Consider the following 19,028-nt stretch of genomic DNA (forward strand, 5'->3'; position numbering starts at 1 on the left):
TAATTTTTGCGTCATTTTAGTAAATTAAAACCATTTTCATCTTAAATCTTTATTTTAGAAAAAACTTTAGAACAACTTGTTTTGAAAATTAAACTATATTTGAATATTTAGTAGAATCTGTGATCCTAAATCATTTTTACAACTAACAGGGTTGTCATTTTTTAAATCAAAGAACTACCCCCTTTACAGACCAAATTTATCCTAAGTTATCTTAAGTATATAGCAACCTTATGTCTGTTCTGAGTCATACTGAATTTTCGTATTCCTTTACACAATACTTACTATTTATTTTTCAGTTTTTTTCAATAGCATTAAAAGTAAAGTTTCAAAACAAATTTAGCTATGAAATATCATATTATTGAATTTGGAACGAACATATCTCATTTATGATTTGTGAAAAAAAAGGACTATGATTTTTAAAAATTCTTAAATACAATGTGATCTTTTTTAATAACACAATACTAGTCTAAGTTATCCTAAAAATAACTGGCCTGAAATAACCTGAAAATAAAAAAAATCTCAAACTATCCTAAGTATAACACTTTTTATCAACCCTCTTTCAATGTTGTTGCTGCAACCTATACTAGCTATAACTCTATGTATTAAAATAACATTAATCTTTTATATCCTGTTGTTATATCAAGATTCACCAATCAAGAAATCACTAAAATACCACAAGCATTTAATTTAATATAGTTGTATATTTTTATTAAACTATTATTAAGTAAATCTATTTTCGGATTTTTTTAAATTGTAAAGTCCAAGATAACAATCTTAAAAATTAAAGCACAGCTTTAGGTAAACTTGATAAAAAACACTAAAAGTTACGTAATACTAAACTACAGTTCTTGCTTTTAGGACAATTATTGTTAAACATATACTTTTAGACTTTATGGTTCATTATAACTATATTATTTTATAAAAACTTTTACAAAAACGATTTTTTTATATTTATGTTAACTTATAATCTTTGTTTAGTACTGTTCATCACAAACAACTTTATGCTACAACACAATCAACCACTACTTGTGCAATACAATTTTTTTTTTTATAAATTACATAATACGTTTTGTTTTTAACTTAATAGATTTTTGTTTTTCAAGACATTTGTTTAGTACTTTATTAAAAATTATGGTGAACTGAGAAAAGCTTGTTCAACTCCAGTCAAAAACAAATTAAAACTAAATATTTTGTAAAACTTTTGGTTTATAATAAAGTTTATATTTAAAAAGAAAGTGTTTTTTTTTTTAAATTATATATTTAGTATCTAGGGTAAATGATCATTTCTTCGAGTCTCCTTCAAAGTTATAACTACTCAACTTTTCCACAAAAAAATTATTTAGTGTAAATGTTTTGTACAATTGTTTTAGATAATTAAAATTTAAAGCAACAAGTTAACTATAAATTAATTATGACAAATGTATATTGAATATTCAGAAGTTTTTTTTTGAAATTCTTTAAATTCTGTTACCAGGGTAACTTAAAATAATTTAAGAGACTAATACAAAGAACAACAACTAAATATAGTATTTAAAATATAAGTTAGCTGTTAAAATAAATAGCAAAACAAATGTATTTTGTTAATTACTATAGTGTGCAAACTTTCAAGTTTATTATTTAAAGTTTTTGCTATTGATTATTAATGAAAAAAAAAATACTGTTTAAAAAAACTAAAATGGTTTTGTTGTTTAGGTTATTTTTTACATTATCAAAATTGTTTTTGAAATTTTAATCCAAAAATAAACATTTTTTTGAAATATTTTTTTTACATAAACTTCTTATTTGTAGAAAAATATTTTGTTACATAAATAACAAAACTAAATTTTGTAATGTACTTACTCGTTTAACATTTTAAAATATATATCGCTAAAACATGAACTATTTTGTAACCTTATAAATATTAACTAAACTTATATAATTAGCTTTAATGAGGCTTAAATTAAATGTAACATATTAAGAAAAGCTACTAAATTAGATGCTTTTTTTAACGTAAAATAATAATTCAATTTAATAGTATTGTTAACGTTAAGTCAAGTATCCAATAAGTCCTAGTTAGTCTTTAAAAACATTTGATAAACTGAACAGAATGTTAGTTGTGTAGTAATTAAATTTTTGAACTACTGAAAAAAAATCATAAAAAAACAATTATTTTTTGTTTGTCTATTCATTTTCTTTAGTTTAATTATTAAAGCTTACAAGTTATTTCAATTTATAATTACCCCTTTAATAACTGCTTTAATTACGTACCACTTTAAACCTAAGTTGTTATATTTAAGTAGATGTACTTAAAAAAATCTTTAATATATTTAACCAACTACATTTTTTTGCAAAACATAATTTAGACAGATCATAAATATAATTTAACTATTTCGAGTTCATAAACTACCGATTTGTTTTAAATATCAATACTGGAAATTTTTAAAAACAAACTTAGCACTACTCTATTTAAACATGTTAGTACGTATATATTTTAATTTTTCTTCTAAATTGGGCTCAAGTATGTTTTTTTTTTTAATTTAGTAGTTATTTTTGTACTAATAATCTTAATATACGTGTGCTTTGAGTAATTTTTTATTTATGCAGCATATAATGTAAAAAATATATTTAGAGAACTTAATATCATTTAAACTTTTAATTATAGAATTTGTGAGTCTTGTGATGATCTTCCTTCATCATTAATTTATTGGATATTTCTATAAACACCAATAATTTTTATTGTTTATGTGAAAGTAATGAAAATGATTAAGCAAGTGACTCGCTAACGTTTGAATACATTAAGATATTAATAAATAACTTTTTATTTTAACAAAAAATAAAACAATCCATTTTGAAAAAGTTTAAAAAAACTAAAATGTGAATAATTAAAAGTATATTGAATTTTTTGATTGATTACATTATGGTGTTTTTGTTATGGAATGCGGAAAATTAACAAGCAAAAAAACTTTGAGTTTGATATTTTGTACAGCTAATTTAGTAAACTAAAGGTACTGCAATTACAAATAATCTCCAAAATAAAATATTCCTTTAAATATCTGTAACTAGATTAGAAAATAAAACAAGTTTTTTGAAATATTTAAAAAGTGTTTTTTTAGTAATTAAAACTATTTAACTAAATTCAATTAAAATTGATAATACTAAAACTTGTTTTGAACTCACTACATATAATAATAAAAACTGTTTATGTTAAATGTTATTAGAATTTAAAACTAAAGAATAAACTATTAATCTTTAATTTTAAATTTAGTTACTAAATTTATTTTAAACTTCATTTGTTTTTTATTTACTCAAATAGCAAGTAACTATATTCGGAATATAAAAGGATTGTTAAAAAAATAAAATTGAAAGTGAAGAAATTTTATAATTTGTATTTAAATCTGGTTTTTATGCTAAGCGTAAATACTTATACATACTGCTTCAAAAATCACTAAAAAGAAAGAAAATTTTTATATAGTACTTAAATTAAAATATAATGGAATACCGATTTCAGTGCTGTTCCATTCAGTTGAACGTCAAATGTTATAAAATCATTCAACTAGAAAGCAAGATGATCTATTAAATCAAGTTTAAATTTTTTATATAGCTAAATAAAACAGCCAGAGCCAGAACGAGTGTGAAGTTAGCTGGAATAAATTTTTAAAAAATGTCTTAACTTTGGATCTAATTATTTTCCTTATCTTAATAGCTAATTAAAAACTTGTTTTTTATTCTAAAGAACGGTCCTGTGTCTAAAAACTAAAAAATATATTTTAGATTGGGGTTTTGTATTTTGAATGAGGCCCCTTTAAAAATTGAGTTTTTTTTATTTATTTTTACTTTATGAGTTTAAGTAAAAAAAAAATATTAATAATTATTTTTTTAAATTTTTTTAATAATATGTGTATAAACGGCTATAATTTTTTTTTTATTAATGTCGATATTTTGTATAATTTGGCCTAAATTAGGTTTTTTAATGAATTTTATGAATTATGAACTCAAACTCATAAAATAAGATTTTAATATAATATCTTTTTTTGGTTTTAAACACATGGCCGTTCTTTAGAATAAAAAACAAGTTTTTAATTAGCTATTAAGATGAGGAAAATAATTAGATTCAAAGTTTAGATATTGAAAAAAAATTATTCAAGCTAACTTTACACTCGTGCAGCCAGAGTGTGATTGCAGTAAAATACTAGTTAAGATTTTCCACATGGAAATCAAGAACTAAATTTTTATCATATTGATTGTAGTAAATTGTTTTTTAAAAAATTACTTATTATATAAACCTAATTTTTGTTTTATTTTATGTAGTTATTTACTATTTTAATTATTTATTGTTATTGTATACTCCTGTTAGATATACTTCTCTTGTAAAAAGATTGACAAAATTTAAATATTTATATAAAATTTAATGTTGTTCATTTATTTTTTGTTTGATTTGTTTTCTAATATAAATTTTACAATCCAAAGTCATACCTGCAGGGTTGCCAAAAGGTCTGGAAAAGTCAGGAAATCAGGGAAATCAGAAAAAGTCAGGTAAAACTAAAAAAAAGACAAAAGTCAAGAAAAAATGAAGGTTTTTGCAAAAAAAGTCAGGAAAAGTCAGGAAACCTAAGAAAACATTTAAGAAAAAGTTAGATATCAGCAATTAAAATTTACAAAATTCCTTTTTTTCCAAAGCCTTCAAATGGTAGTAATCATTTAAAAATTCTTATGTCAGACTAAAATTGCAAATTTTCCTGAAAGTTTATATAATAACTTAATTTCTAATGCCTTCATATGGTATAAATTTACGAAATATACACTATAAAACTGCAAAAAATTTTTTAACGTATTAAACAACTACCCTACTTGAACAAGCAGTTTTTGTACAGTTTTTCGTATTGATTATCTGTGCAGGGTTGCCAAAAAGCCTGGGTAAACCCGAAATTTTTAACAATTTTAACATGTGTTAAGCAGTTAAATTTTTATTTGACTTAAAAAATTATCATATAGATAATTTATTTTTTGTCGTCATTAAGTATTTTTTATAAAAAAAAAACACATTTAAAGAATGTTTAATATTCTTTATCATATTTTTATACTTTTTAAGAAAGATTTTAGCTTAAACTTAATTTTTAACTAAAAATAGGCCCTAAAACGTGATATTTTGAAAACCTGGAGGAAATTTGACAAAACATTTAGCAGCCCTGTCTGTGGCAAGGAAGCCTCCATAGTGAAACAGTGATTTATACATAAAGTTTATATTGCAGAATTTAAGAAATAAAATAGTTTTTGTTTATCTCAATACTACAATTATTCGTAATTAAGTTTAGTATTAGCTTAATTTACAACTTTTATGCTGAGTCTAACTTTATTTTGCTGATAGAGCTGTTTATTGAAAATACATCAATCATACACAGATTGTTCAAGTGATGTAATTAAAGTTAGATAATTGAATTTAGCAAAAACTTTTGTTTTAACCTGTATAAAAATAAGATTGAAAGCTTCAAATAGTTTCAAGTGTTTAATTATGTATTTTAAATAAGTTTAAAAAAAGACTTTGTTTTAGAAAAGTCAAAAAAAATTATTTAAAGTCAGGAAAATGTCAGGAAAAGTCAGGAAATTTTTCTCAGCTTCATCTGTGGCAACCCTGTGCCTGGTTTTTATAAGTAGTTATGAACATATATAAGTACTATTTAGTTCTAAGTTAAGTTTAAGTTTGGCTTTTAGTGTGGTAGTACTTTACACTATAACCTTACATTAACTGCGTCCATAAGGTAAAAATTCACCAGTTTTTTAGATAACATTAAACAAGACCAAGACAGTATTTTACTTTAACAAATTTAAATTGTTTATTATTATCTAAACTGTTAAGGCATTATTTATCATATTTTTATCTAACACTCTTTTATGTGCTTGATATTTTAATTTCATTTTGCATTTTATTTAACAGTAGATTTAGAGAAATTTTACAACTACATTTAACTTTAAAAAAAAAACTGACAACTACTGTCTGCCCCTTTTAAATACCTTTAAGATTTAATAACAACCAGAAAGAATATGGGGTTGTAATAACTAAAAGTCAATAGAGGGTCATACTGAACAATGTATCTAAGGAACAATAAATAATAATTTACAGAAAGCTGGTTACAAAATTTAAGTTTACAAAGTCTGAATATACCTAACAAATGTTAAGTCGACAAAGTCACAATAAAACTGAAAAACTTAAATAACACAAAGTCAGAGTAGAAGTTATAAATTTAAGTGCCAAAAGTAAAAATATAACTGAAAAGTTTTAGTCTACATGGTCACTGTAAAACTGACAAATTTAAAGTTAAAAAAGTCACAAAAGAACTGACAAAGTTTAAGTTTACAAAGTCAATATAGATCTAAAAATTTTAAGTCCATTAAGTCAAACTAAAACTGACAAATTTAAACCAAAAAAGTCATGACAAAACTCAAAGAACTTTGCACACATACTCACAATTGAACTCACATATTATAAGTCAAAATAACTTACTTAAGACATTATATGACTACAACCAAGTCACAAAAACATGTAAACAATTTTAAATCAAAGTGACTCATGTTAAAGAAATGTAAAACTCTCGAATACTAAAATCATTATAAAAAAATAGTAACTAAAAGAGCAAAGACTAATTACATACTGAAAATTTTCAGGAACTTGTATCATAGGGGTTAGCAAACGCATGACTATTAAATGATATATTTAGCTGATAAAGTTGTTTCCATTATAATATTTATTTTATTTTTTACCTGGTTATTGAAAATTTTGCTTATTAAATTATCGGAAAAAGCATTTAGAGAATTTTTATTACAATAAGTTTTTGAAATGTAAATGCTTTAAATTCTTTTTTTAACATCTTAACTTTATTTACTGTCTACTTGAATGTTTTATATTTAATTAGTTATAAAACCAAATTATTATTTTGTATATTTTATAACTTTCCCTTATTTTCTGATGTTACTTTAAAAACCTAGTGAAAGTTACACTGTTTGACAATAGAAATTACTTTTTCTCTTCATTCTCTTAGCAAAAAGAAAAATGAAGAGTGAAATAAGAATCTCTTCAAGCAAATGGGAAAGTTAGGGTTTTAATTTTTTGACATTCAACGATAATAATCTAAAATTTTAAAATTTCCACTTAAAATTCTCTAAAATACACTCTGCTGTTAAATAATTTTTTTTTTGCGTATTGTTTAACTTTTTTAATATTGAAACCTTTTCCTTTCTTTCTGATTTAATAAATTTGTTTCTCTACAACTCAAAAGGACCAAATTGTTATTTTATTATTTAGCTAAAAAAAAACTGTACTATACTACTTTTTAAGTAGTTAATCCCAATTTTATTTCGTATAGCTTAGTATTTTTTTAACATTAGAGTTTTCACAGAAAATAGCATTTTATAAAATTTATTTATTTAACAATAAAACTTACTAAGTAGTTATTTGATTATTGTTATAGTATACTAATTAGATTAACTAATTAAAAACATATGAGTGTAAATATGTATATATACTTTTATAGATGATAGATGTCAATGGGACACAAGCAGAAAAAAATGCACGAGAGGACTTAATTGCACGAAGACACTTTTGCACGAGCAGAAATTTTTATTTTTGTTTTTTTATTATTTAAATATTTTTACAAAATTGTAAATTTTTGATAATTTTCTTCAAGCAAAAGTATTTTTTTGCAAAATTGACCCTTCGTGCAATTTAGTCCCCTCCTGCAATTTTCTTCTTGCAATTTTGACCCATTACCACTTTTTAAAACTAATAAGTGATTTACCAAACTTATTTTGTTACTTTTATAATAGCTAAATCAATTAATACCTAAGATAAAATATTGACACAAAAAATGAAAAAAAATATCCTGTTATATAGAATATAAGTTCTTTTTTTCATATTAGTGTTGAGTCAATTTCCAAATATGTTTTAGTAAGTTTTAAATAACTTTTTTGTTTAAAAATGAATGTTTGTTCTGTAGTCAGCAAGATTCAAATTTTGGAAATATTTATTTTCTTTAAATTTTTTTTTTGTTTTTTTTTTTAAAGTTTTTAAGATTTTACTTAACTATATTTATTTAATCTAAACTGGGAAGTTTTTTTATTGAAGCAGTAATTTAATGTTTACTATAATGTTTTTAATATTTTTTTTTATTATTTTTATTTCCTTTAGAGTTTTATTATTTTAGCCCGATTAAGATATAATATATATCATTTTTAAACTTTACTATTGAAATATCTTTTTAATTTCAATAAAAAATCAGCAACGAAATTATGTTACAGTTGCAAAATTATACATATGTTTTTGCAAAAAATGCTAATTATGTTTATGAGAAGTTAAAATCCGTGTCTTTATTTACAATTTTAAGCTAATAAAAACTAACATCAACCTGAAAACCGTGTTTCAGGTGGTTTAATCGTGACGTAAGTGGTTTAATCTGGTTTGTATTGGTATAGCTGTTTGCTACCAGTTAAATCGTTGAAAAATCGTAAAAGTCAGTCAAATTGTGAAAAAGTTACAAGAAATCTTTTATTACTGTTATATGGTACTTACAAATTGAAACTATTTTGTTTATTTTTATCTACTTGTTAACTGACATAAACTACATATACCTTACTTTAAACGTATATTTTTTTGTAATTTATATAATTTTCTTTTAAAACTAGGAACCTTTGTATTTTCAAAGAAAATTATTTTTAACAATTGCAAGATTTCCAAGAGCAATTAACTAAAATTACGTAATCATAACATTTAATATTTTCTATAGTGTTTTGAATTTTATCATCGAAACTATTTAATTCTGAAGTCCTGGAAAATCTAGTATTAGTGGCGACGCGTGGTATTTTTGTTAGGAGATGCTGAAACTTTGCGAGCTTAAAACCCAATGTTTTGTTTAAGAGCCGATTTAGTAAATCAGAGCTACTGAAATTACAACAAATCTCTGTAACAAAATTTTATTTCAAAAATACTGTTTTTAAATGACATAAAACATTAGAATAAGTTTTTCTTCTCAAAGTATATCATATGCTGAAACGTATCGACACGCGACGCTTCTGCCATATACTAAACAATAGACTACGTTGTATGATATTTCTATCTGTAATACTTTAAATCTATTATTTGTGAAATACATTCAGGAAAAAGTGATTCAGTGACTCAGTGATTCAGAGCAGTGTTGCCAAAACGCTATTTTACTATGACATGACACCAGTAAAATGAACACTTAGTAAATTATAAATACTTCAAACTAAATTATGGAACCTGAGTAATTGGTTTTTAATTGAGCAAACCGTTTAAACAAGTATTCTTGCGGTATGACTTGATAGTCGAAAGGTTATTTCGTACAACAGCTCCTTGGAATAAACTTTCGTAGTATTTTTATTTGTTCAAATGACTTCAAATAAGTTGCTTCGAAATTAATTCACTTTTTCGAAAATTTTAAAAATTATATTTTTTTTTATTAAAAATAGTCAATTGTTATGACTTACAAAAACTAAAATTGAAAACCTGTTTTAAACTCAATATTTATGATGATAAATTGTATATAAGTGGAAGTTATAAGTATTTACAATTTGAATAAAAAGTTATTAATCTTTTTTTATCTAATTTAACCACTACAAATGTATCATTAACAAACTTCCCTTACTTATTATTCATCTAAGTAACAAGTAACTCTATACTGAATTAAAATTAGGTTTATAAAAGTATAATTAAAAGTAAAAAAATTATATATAATCTGTAGATATCCCTAGTTTTCATGCTTTGTGAAAAATCTTAAACTGATTTAACAATCACTCAAAACATTAAACAATTTTATTATAGTTGCTATTTTTAATAAACAGATTTGAGTGGTCGCTATACTTATATTCTAACTACGTAACTAAACTTAAATATTATTTTAGTAGAAGAATACTTTAAAAAGATCATTAAATAATATGAAAAGTGGAATGAAATTATTTCCTGTTCACAAACTACCGATTGGTTTCAGATATCGGTGCTGTCAACTTTTAAAAGCCTATTTTAGCCGATCAAAGGAAACGTTAGTGTCAATAAATATTATATTTGTTCTGGTTTGAGTTAAATATTCCTGCACCGTTTTATAATGAAACATGTATGAAAATTTAGTTTTTCTTAATGTGAATACCATACAATAATTATTAGATTTTAAAATCCGTTAAAATTCATTTTGAATTGTCGAGTCTTGTGATAATAGTTGTGATATAGTCTTGTGATATTATTCGTTTTTAGATTTAAATCAGTAAAGAAATATATATATATATATATATAGATCGTAATATCTTTTAATTTTTATTTACAGTATTGTCGAGTCTTGTGACGAGCTTCCTACTTCATTAGTTTATACGGATACTTCTGTCAACCCAAATAAAATTATTGGACATGTACAAATTAGTGAGTGATGTGATAGAAAAAAAATTGTAGAATTTGATTATGGTGAGTTTTTGTTGTATGTATTTTTTAATTAGTTCAAATTTGGCAGTTTATGTCTTGGACAAGTCACTAGATTGTATATAATGTGTATTACTTAGTAAATGAAAGGTATTTTCGTAATTCAGGTCTTTGGACCAAACATTTTGAGCGCATACTTTGTCGCTCAACAAACAATAAAAAGTTAAACATTTAAAACAAATTTCAAAAAATAAAATCTCAAACTATAGAGAAATGAAAATTAATCAATTTTTGTTTTTTGTTGTGTTAGTAAGTAAAACAATTAAGTAACGATTGTATAATTGGTTTATTTTGCAGTCGTTATAATTGAAGAACTACGAGGAAAAGGTTTTGGCAAAAGTATGATGTTAGATGCTGAAAAATGGGCAAAGATAAAAGGTTTTAAATGCGTTTGTTTAAGTTCCTTAAAAGAAGCTGAAAACTTCTACAAAAAGTTAGGTTATTCACAAACAAAATCTAAAAAATTTCCTGAAAGATTTTTAGAAAAGAAAATCTAAAAATGAATTTAAACGTAAAGTTTTGATCTTTAGCTTTACTATAAAATAAATTTAAACTGCTACTAATTTATTTGTTTTTACTTGACTTACGTTTTATTTTTATTAGTTGTAAAACAATGTTTGCAGGTAAAATGATATTTAAACTATAAATAATTATCTATTTATCTATATTGTTGTTTGTCTATAATAAATTAGACTTAAACAATTCTTTATTTAAAAATCTATAATTATTAAATTTAGAGTTAAGCCTAAATATACAATAGTGTGTTTAACATATATGAATTTAAATGTGTTGTCGTCAAACAGTTATTAAACAAATGGTAACAAAATACAACTTTATTAAAAAAAAATAAAGATTAAAAGACGTTGGCCCTATAGTTAAATGACAAACTAATGTACAAATGTTTATTCATAAAATTTATAATAATTAAACTATTTTTTTAGGTTGTATAGTTTTTAAGTAACAAGCATTTTTACGAATTCTTTCATGATTTTTTTAAATTTTTGTTAAGTTTTGTTTTTATTTAAATAAATTTATTGTAAAAAAAATTAATAACATTTAGAATTAATATAAAAGTTAAACTTTGATTGTTGGAAGTTGTAAGTCAGAGTTTTAAGAAAATTTAGTTGGTTAATTTAGTACTCTACCGGATCTAAGTGTCTGAATTTAAACTCGCTTAGATTTTTATTTGATAATAATATCCGAATCCAAATTTAACCGGTACTTATTTATAAATATTATTCGTTTCCGGATCACTAGACTTTGCACACCTTAGTTATTATATTATAGCTAAAAAAACTTTCAAGTGTAAAACTCTTTCAAGCACTTTAGCGGACTAATATTTAAAAAAAATAATTTAACTCAAATTGTCTCATAGTTTTACAATTAGAAAACCATGTTATAATGTCTTTATTAGAATAATGCAAAAATAAAAAAAAGAAAGCAGACTTTATAGCTTTATGTAAATAGGATGAAAAAGTATACAATTAGACAGTGTTTATTTAGTGTAGCTTTAAAACTCTAAAAAATTAAAATTTTATAACTTGTTCTATTATTAGAAGATAATAAAAGTAAAATTTTTAAAATATTTACAAATTACAGTTTGTTAAAAGTCACATTGTATTATTGTTTAATATTATGTTACCATTACTTTCAATTTAAATAAATGCGACCCGAGGTCAACATTTTCAGTGAAGATTTCTAGGCTGTTGTTAATTAAAGTTGATATTCTATTTTATATAAGCACACAATAACAAAAACACAAATTTATCCTCAACTTAGCTTACATTCATATTAAAAAGATATATTAAAACCTCGTGTATTTAGCTTAATTTACTTTATCTTAAGCAAGACTAAGTTTTTGTAGTAATGAAAATAAATTTTTCTGACAATACCAAAATATTTCTTTAGAAACATGTTAAATTTATTATTAAACTTTTTTAACTAAATAAGTAACAGCTTAATAGTTAATTGTTGTATTTAAGCTTTTATCTTTTTATACTACTTACAACATGTACCTTAAGGATCCCAATTATAAAAGCATTTGGGTCCGGATTCGGACGGATATTAGTTTAATAAAAATATCCGGATCCAGCTAGATCTTTTTTTTATAATTTTCCAGATCCAGCTGGACCATATTTTGAATAGAAAAATCCGATTAGATAGATCATTACTATAAAAAAAAAGTTTTAAAGGAGAGATTAATTTTCACGTATTTTTTTTTTTTTGTTTTTAACAATTGAATAAATTTCAGTTTTAAGCGTTTTAAGTTTGCTAAAACTCTAATAGCATAGATAATAACTTTTAGATTGTTCGACAAAATATTTAAAGTCTATAAATAAAATTTACTTAGGCTAAAAGTTTTTGCAAGATCCTAAAAACAATTACGATGTAAAAAGTAAATTAGTTCGAAATGCTTATAAGAGCTTGAAATCAGTATGTAAATTGAATAAACCTAATATTTTTTTCAAAAGATTTTGTCGTTTAATTAAAACATAATTAAAAAAAAAGTTTCGTTTTTAAAAAAGCAGTTTATTTTATTAAGTCCACTTTTGTAATGCTTATATAATTATTTGCCATAATAGTCTAACGAGGGACTTGCTGTCTTTTATTTAAATTTAGCACTTTTTTTTGACTACAAACCTTGACGACTCTCAATACAAATTTAAATACATAAAAACTATATTTTATTTTTGTTTTTGTAATTTCCATTATGAACGTTAAAAGAAATAATATTACTTTAGCAAATAGATTACAGTTATATAAGTATAATCTATTTAACAAACATTTTAAACAAACAAAATTATCAAATAAAATAGTTAAACATTTTTGAATATTTAAAAATGTTTTACCTTGTGATTATAAGTAATGTAAACTTTATTCGTTTTACACAACGTAATAAAAGTTTTTTATATTTTAAAATAAACAAATTTGAAAGATTTTATGTTAATATACTAGAAGTTAAGGATTTAAAGAAACTTTTTTTTTCAATACTTTAACAAAATAAAACACGTTATATATAATCCTTTAATGTTTAAAAAGTTTAGTCAGAAGTAAAAGATTAAGTTATATAAACTTATACAAGTATTTTAAAGAATAGATTTTATGAGCTAAAACTATATTAAATTAATAAAAACTAAAAAAAAACACAGATTTAACTTCATATGAACTATAACAAAAAACGTTCTGCAAAACAAAGTTGTATTTATTATATTAATAATCTCTAGCGGGCACTTCAAAATATTATTTATAAACACAATTGAATAAAATTTGAACTTGTGAGTTAGTAATAATAATTTACTTGTAGCTTTAAAGTAAGCAATTAAAGAGTTTATGTTTTAATATTAAATGTAAATATATAGCAAAAAATTAGACTAATTACAATATAAAAACCTTAAACAGTGTTATTAAACTACTTTTTAACACGTAAATTTAATCTTTTAATCATTTAAACAGTTTATTATTTTGTACTTTTTATGAAAGTAGTGTGTAATGCAGTAAAACTTGCCCTTTTTAAAGCTAACACATAAAAATTTTATCTTTGGAATTTTAAATTCGTTTTGTGTTCTTAAATCTGATATTAATTCTAAAATAGTGGTAATTAACAAACAGCCTTTAAAATCTTACAGCTTTTAAGCAACTTATGAAAATAATTTAATTTTGTTTATTTTACAAAGTGCGTAAGCTTGATGTTTACTAAACAGTAGTTAAAATTAAACTTTAAAATTTTTTCTGTTTTTGATTTCAGTAGTTTTTTTAAGTTTTTACAGTTAATTTCAATTTTTTCAAACGCTAAAAAAGGTTTGTTTATACATGTACTGCCTGTTAAATAATCTCTATAATAAATTTCCTAGCCAAAGAGAAGTATTGCCTAGCCTTTTTTAAGATTTTCAATTATACTTAAACAAAGATTTCTCATATTTTCTAATACATTAATACAAACTGTTCTCGTACTCTTATACTTAACTCTTGACCCAACCTACTCTGAATTTTTCTACCGACATCAAGATTTTAATAGTTTTTTATTTCATTGAGAAGATATTTTAACAAGAAACGTAACTTGACCGGACAATAATAACTTTGGAAAATTAATAAAACATTTTTCAACTATCTAAAATCATTTAATAGCTAAAAACAAGCAAGCCTAAAGTTCAAAAAGTTAAAACAAAACTTTATAACAAACTTAGTGAAAACAAAAAAAATATTTTTATTCAGTTAAAGCACTAAATAGAATTTTTACGAAGTATTTTTAATTATTTAAACAATATTTTGTTTATCGACAATTAATTCTCTGTATATTAGTTTTCGCTTGCAAAGAAATCTCTAAAGAAAGTCTTTTAGCTAAAGATAAATAATGCCTAACTTCAAGATTTTACGGTTTTAGGAAGATTTTTAAAATTATTTAGTATATTTATTCAAATTGTTCTTATACTTTTGACCCATTCTACTCTGTATTTTTCTACCTTAGATCGAAATTCGAATATTTATTTTTTCATTAAGAAAACATTTTAATCAGAAACGCAACTTAAATACAAATTAATGACTTTAAAAACAGAACATAACATTCTCCATCTAAAATCACTTTTAGCTAAACACAACCAAGCCTTAAGTTGAAAAAAATATATATACACATACATGGTTCAAACAAAAAAAATATTTTATCACAGCACTAATAAAAATTTTTATGAAGTACTTTAATTAGTTAAACTAAATTTGTTTACTGACAAGTGTTTCTCAGTAGATTTTTCAAGTAAGAATTATGTTTGACTAAATCTGACAGTATTGCACTATATTCTTGTTTCACATAACATAAACTTAAATCTAATATTCAAGAGCACATCTCTGCTAACTAAAGTTAACTTCTATACAAATTTGGTCTTAATTAAAAATTAGGACGAAAAAAATGCAAAAATATTCCTATGACGTTAACAACTATCAAGTGTTGTCGTCATAGGGGTACAGAGCAATTTGAAATACTTCAAAGACTACAGACATTATTTTAGAGTATAAAACAATATTACAAATGAAGTGTTTATTTTGTTTTTAAAACGTTTAATGTTAACCATAATTGTGTGTGAAGTTTCATAGTTGATAGTTTTATTAGTAGTGTACGTTTAGTTTTAAACTCCTTAGATTTTGAAAAGGTCTTAGGATTTTTATTTACGAATACATTATATTTCGAAAAACTTAATATATAAATAAAATGCGATTGGTAGTTCTGGTCGATAGCGCTCGACAAGTTGAATTTGAGCTACATATTTATTAGTTATACAATAAGGAAAAATATTTTGACAACCGTTTCGTGTTTGAGATATAACATCTTAATGCTCCTCAGTAAATCTTTTATGTTCCTCAGATAATAAAATTTTGCTTACCTGAGGAGCATATGAGATGTTTTTCATATACAAACGATCGTCTAGTTTTTTTTTAATTATCTAATTATTAAAAAAAAAGTATATCTATGTAAGTATACATACAGAAGTAAGTTGATTAACTTAATAAATTAAATTTTTTAACACTGAGCTCATCTAAAGGGCTTTAAAAAAAGTTTATTACAAGATGTAAAGTCTTGAAGAACTTGAGTTTCGTGCCTACGCATTCCTCAACTGCAAAACAAATTCAAAAAAAAGTACAAAACAAAACACTGAAATGAAATTTTAAAATTTAGGAATAAATACATTATGACGTATTTTTAAGACTGTTAAAAACCATGCAAAACGCCTTGTGCGAAAAATAACTTCAAAATCAACAATAAACTGGTAAAAGTTTATAAAACTTCAGTAAGTGACTACAAATAAATAGAAATTGAATAAGTTAAAAAGCAAAATAAAATTTTGAATTTAAATTAATTTAAGAAGAAAGTAAAACTTATCAAAATTAAAAGCGAGATTTTTATAAGTCTACAAGACGATACAAACTCGCTTCTTTTGTTTAGGTAGATTTCATCTTTCAGTGCATACACAACGGCTGTTGCTTCTTTTAGACAGAGCCTACATATCAGGCTATAGTTGTTAAGTAGTTGAATTTAACATTTCAAATTCTTTCAATAAATAAATAAGTGCTTGCTTTTATTCTTATTATTGTTTGCTCTGTTAATTTTAAAATAAGTATTTTATAAATAGTACACAACATATTTTTTTTTTCTAATATGTCAATTATTGCAATAATTTATTTGTTTTTTTTGAGTTTTTACCTTTTTTCTTTCATCTAACTCTAGTTTGCTTCTTTTATTGAAAAAGTAGTTGTTTATCCGGTCAAAAAACTAGATTTATTAGTTAGATTTTAGAGTTTTAGTAAAAAAAAATAGTAATAAAAAAAACACTGATAAACTAATACACAATTTATGTTTTTGAAGTGTTTTCTGGTGTGCAAACGTCAGTGTATTGTTTAGCGACTTTTTAGGTATATTATTTCTAAAATCCGAACTAGGATAATTAACCAATAAAGATTAATAGTGTTGTACGCTATCACCTGTCAAGTTATAATTAGACAAATTTTTGAACGAATAAGTTAATGCTAAAAATATCTAAAATACCTTTTGATTTACTTATAACGAAAGAAAGTTTTTTGGACAAGTTCAAGCAAAAGTATACTTTGAAACAAAACTTGAAACACTTGAAGTATCTCAGGTTTTCATGAACTTTTATATAATTTTTTGCACGATGCAATAAAAAAGGACCAAAAGACTATGATATGTGTCACTAATGTTTACCGACCTTTAACAAAGCAAGCTTGGTAACAAAAACTATAAAACTTCTTAAGATAAGTTAAATTAAAAATGAAAATTCTAATAAAAACACACGGACTAGTACTTTATAAGGTTAATAAGTACTAACATGTTTTTTTTTTAAATGTTTAATTCGATTTTTGTTTTAGTTTATTGCTTTGTTTTTAATTTTCATTTTTTTTTTGTGTCCTTTGCTGCTCTGCAGTGGAACGTGTAAAAAGATATGTTAAAAAAAAGTTAAGAAAGTTACTAATTATTTTCAGTTTTAATTTTTAAGCTAATTGTTATTAAGCATCATATAGCTGTTAGACCTTTATTTCGAGAATAATTGAAGTAACATGGAATAAGATGAAATTATTAACTAGCTGATAGTTTAGCAGTTGTTGGTACTGATAACATTTGTTCCATTTATGAAACACCATCTAGTGGTTTTGCAATATTTTGGTCTTAATCGGTTTTTGTTGTCCTACTAAAAACATTACTTTGTTTTAAATTGTAAAGTAGTGTGTATAAGTCACGAAATTCAACTGATAGTTTTTGTTTTAAATTGTAAACAGAAAAAAAACAATTTAATAAAAACAACTTTGAAAACTGTTATATTAATTTTTTTTTCATATACAAACAAGTTATAATTTTCGGTATTTTTAATGCTACTTTTTAGTTTTAGAGCATTTTTCGAAAAAATTTCTTTAAATCGTTTATATAGACAACATTTTTATTCTTAAAAGTAGTTACAGTATACTATTTTAATTGTTTATAACTTAAAAACTATACAATAAATACTTTTAAAATTTTGAAAAGATTATGTAACAAAATTTCTAATATTGAATCCCGAACTCTTATGCTCAGTAATCTTTTTGGTAACTTCTCTACACGTACCAGTTTTATTTTAGCTAAGACTTATTTTTAATATGTTTAGTAGCCTTATCTTCATTTGACTATGGATTTGGATAGTATATTCTCTAAATTCTTATTTAAAACTGATAAAAATAAGTTTATGAACTTTTATCAAAAAAAAAATCAAATAAGTAGATGTAGATTATCTAATATAATTTATATATTGATTTTTAAACTTAAAAAAATCTACTCCAGAACAATTTTGATAATGCATTAGATACTGTGCGCATTTTGAACCAAAGTTTTGTACCTTTTGTGTACTGCTTATTGTACAGTTTAAGTACAAATTTTACCCTTACAAACAAACAGTTAAACTTATCTTTATGACTAAAAGTATGGTATATTCAGATTAATTTTACAGTTACTACATTATCAAAAACGCAAATGTGCTACATTTATTTTAAATAGACTAAATGGTGTTATTTTCAAGTCTGTGTTTTCTTTATATAATTTAACATAAAATAAGTTAAAACGTTAAATTACCTACTATTTTATGTTTAGTGCTTATTCACCAATGTAAATACTATTTTAAGTGCCTAACTTGTTAGGTTCTTTACTGTAATAAAAACATAGATTTCATTATAAGTTATTTAGTGTATATTCATTTATCCGGACACATGGGGCAAGATTTATCTGTTGACAAGTCCGGAGAAACAAAATTCTGGATAAGTACAAAATATCAATTTTTTCATATAATAATATAACTGCTGCATATAATGCAATGCATAATAAAAGTGTTATGGTAAAATCAAATACATAGTAATTACGAGTAATACATAAAAAGGATAAAAATAAAAGCTAAGTTTTAGGTTAACTAAATTAATATTTCAAAGGTAGAAAAACATCAGACTTACTTACCCTCTGCAACGATATACGTTATTTTAAGTGTGTTAAACTTGGTAGCCGATCATTTTTAACTCGCTATCATTTCTAACCCAATCACTTCTAACCCGA

Source organism: Thalia democratica, chromosome 1, assembly GCF_965202585.1.
Source record: "Thalia democratica chromosome 1, ktThaDemo2.hap1.1, whole genome shotgun sequence".
Taxonomy (NCBI): Eukaryota; Metazoa; Chordata; class Thaliacea; order Salpida; family Salpidae; genus Thalia; species Thalia democratica.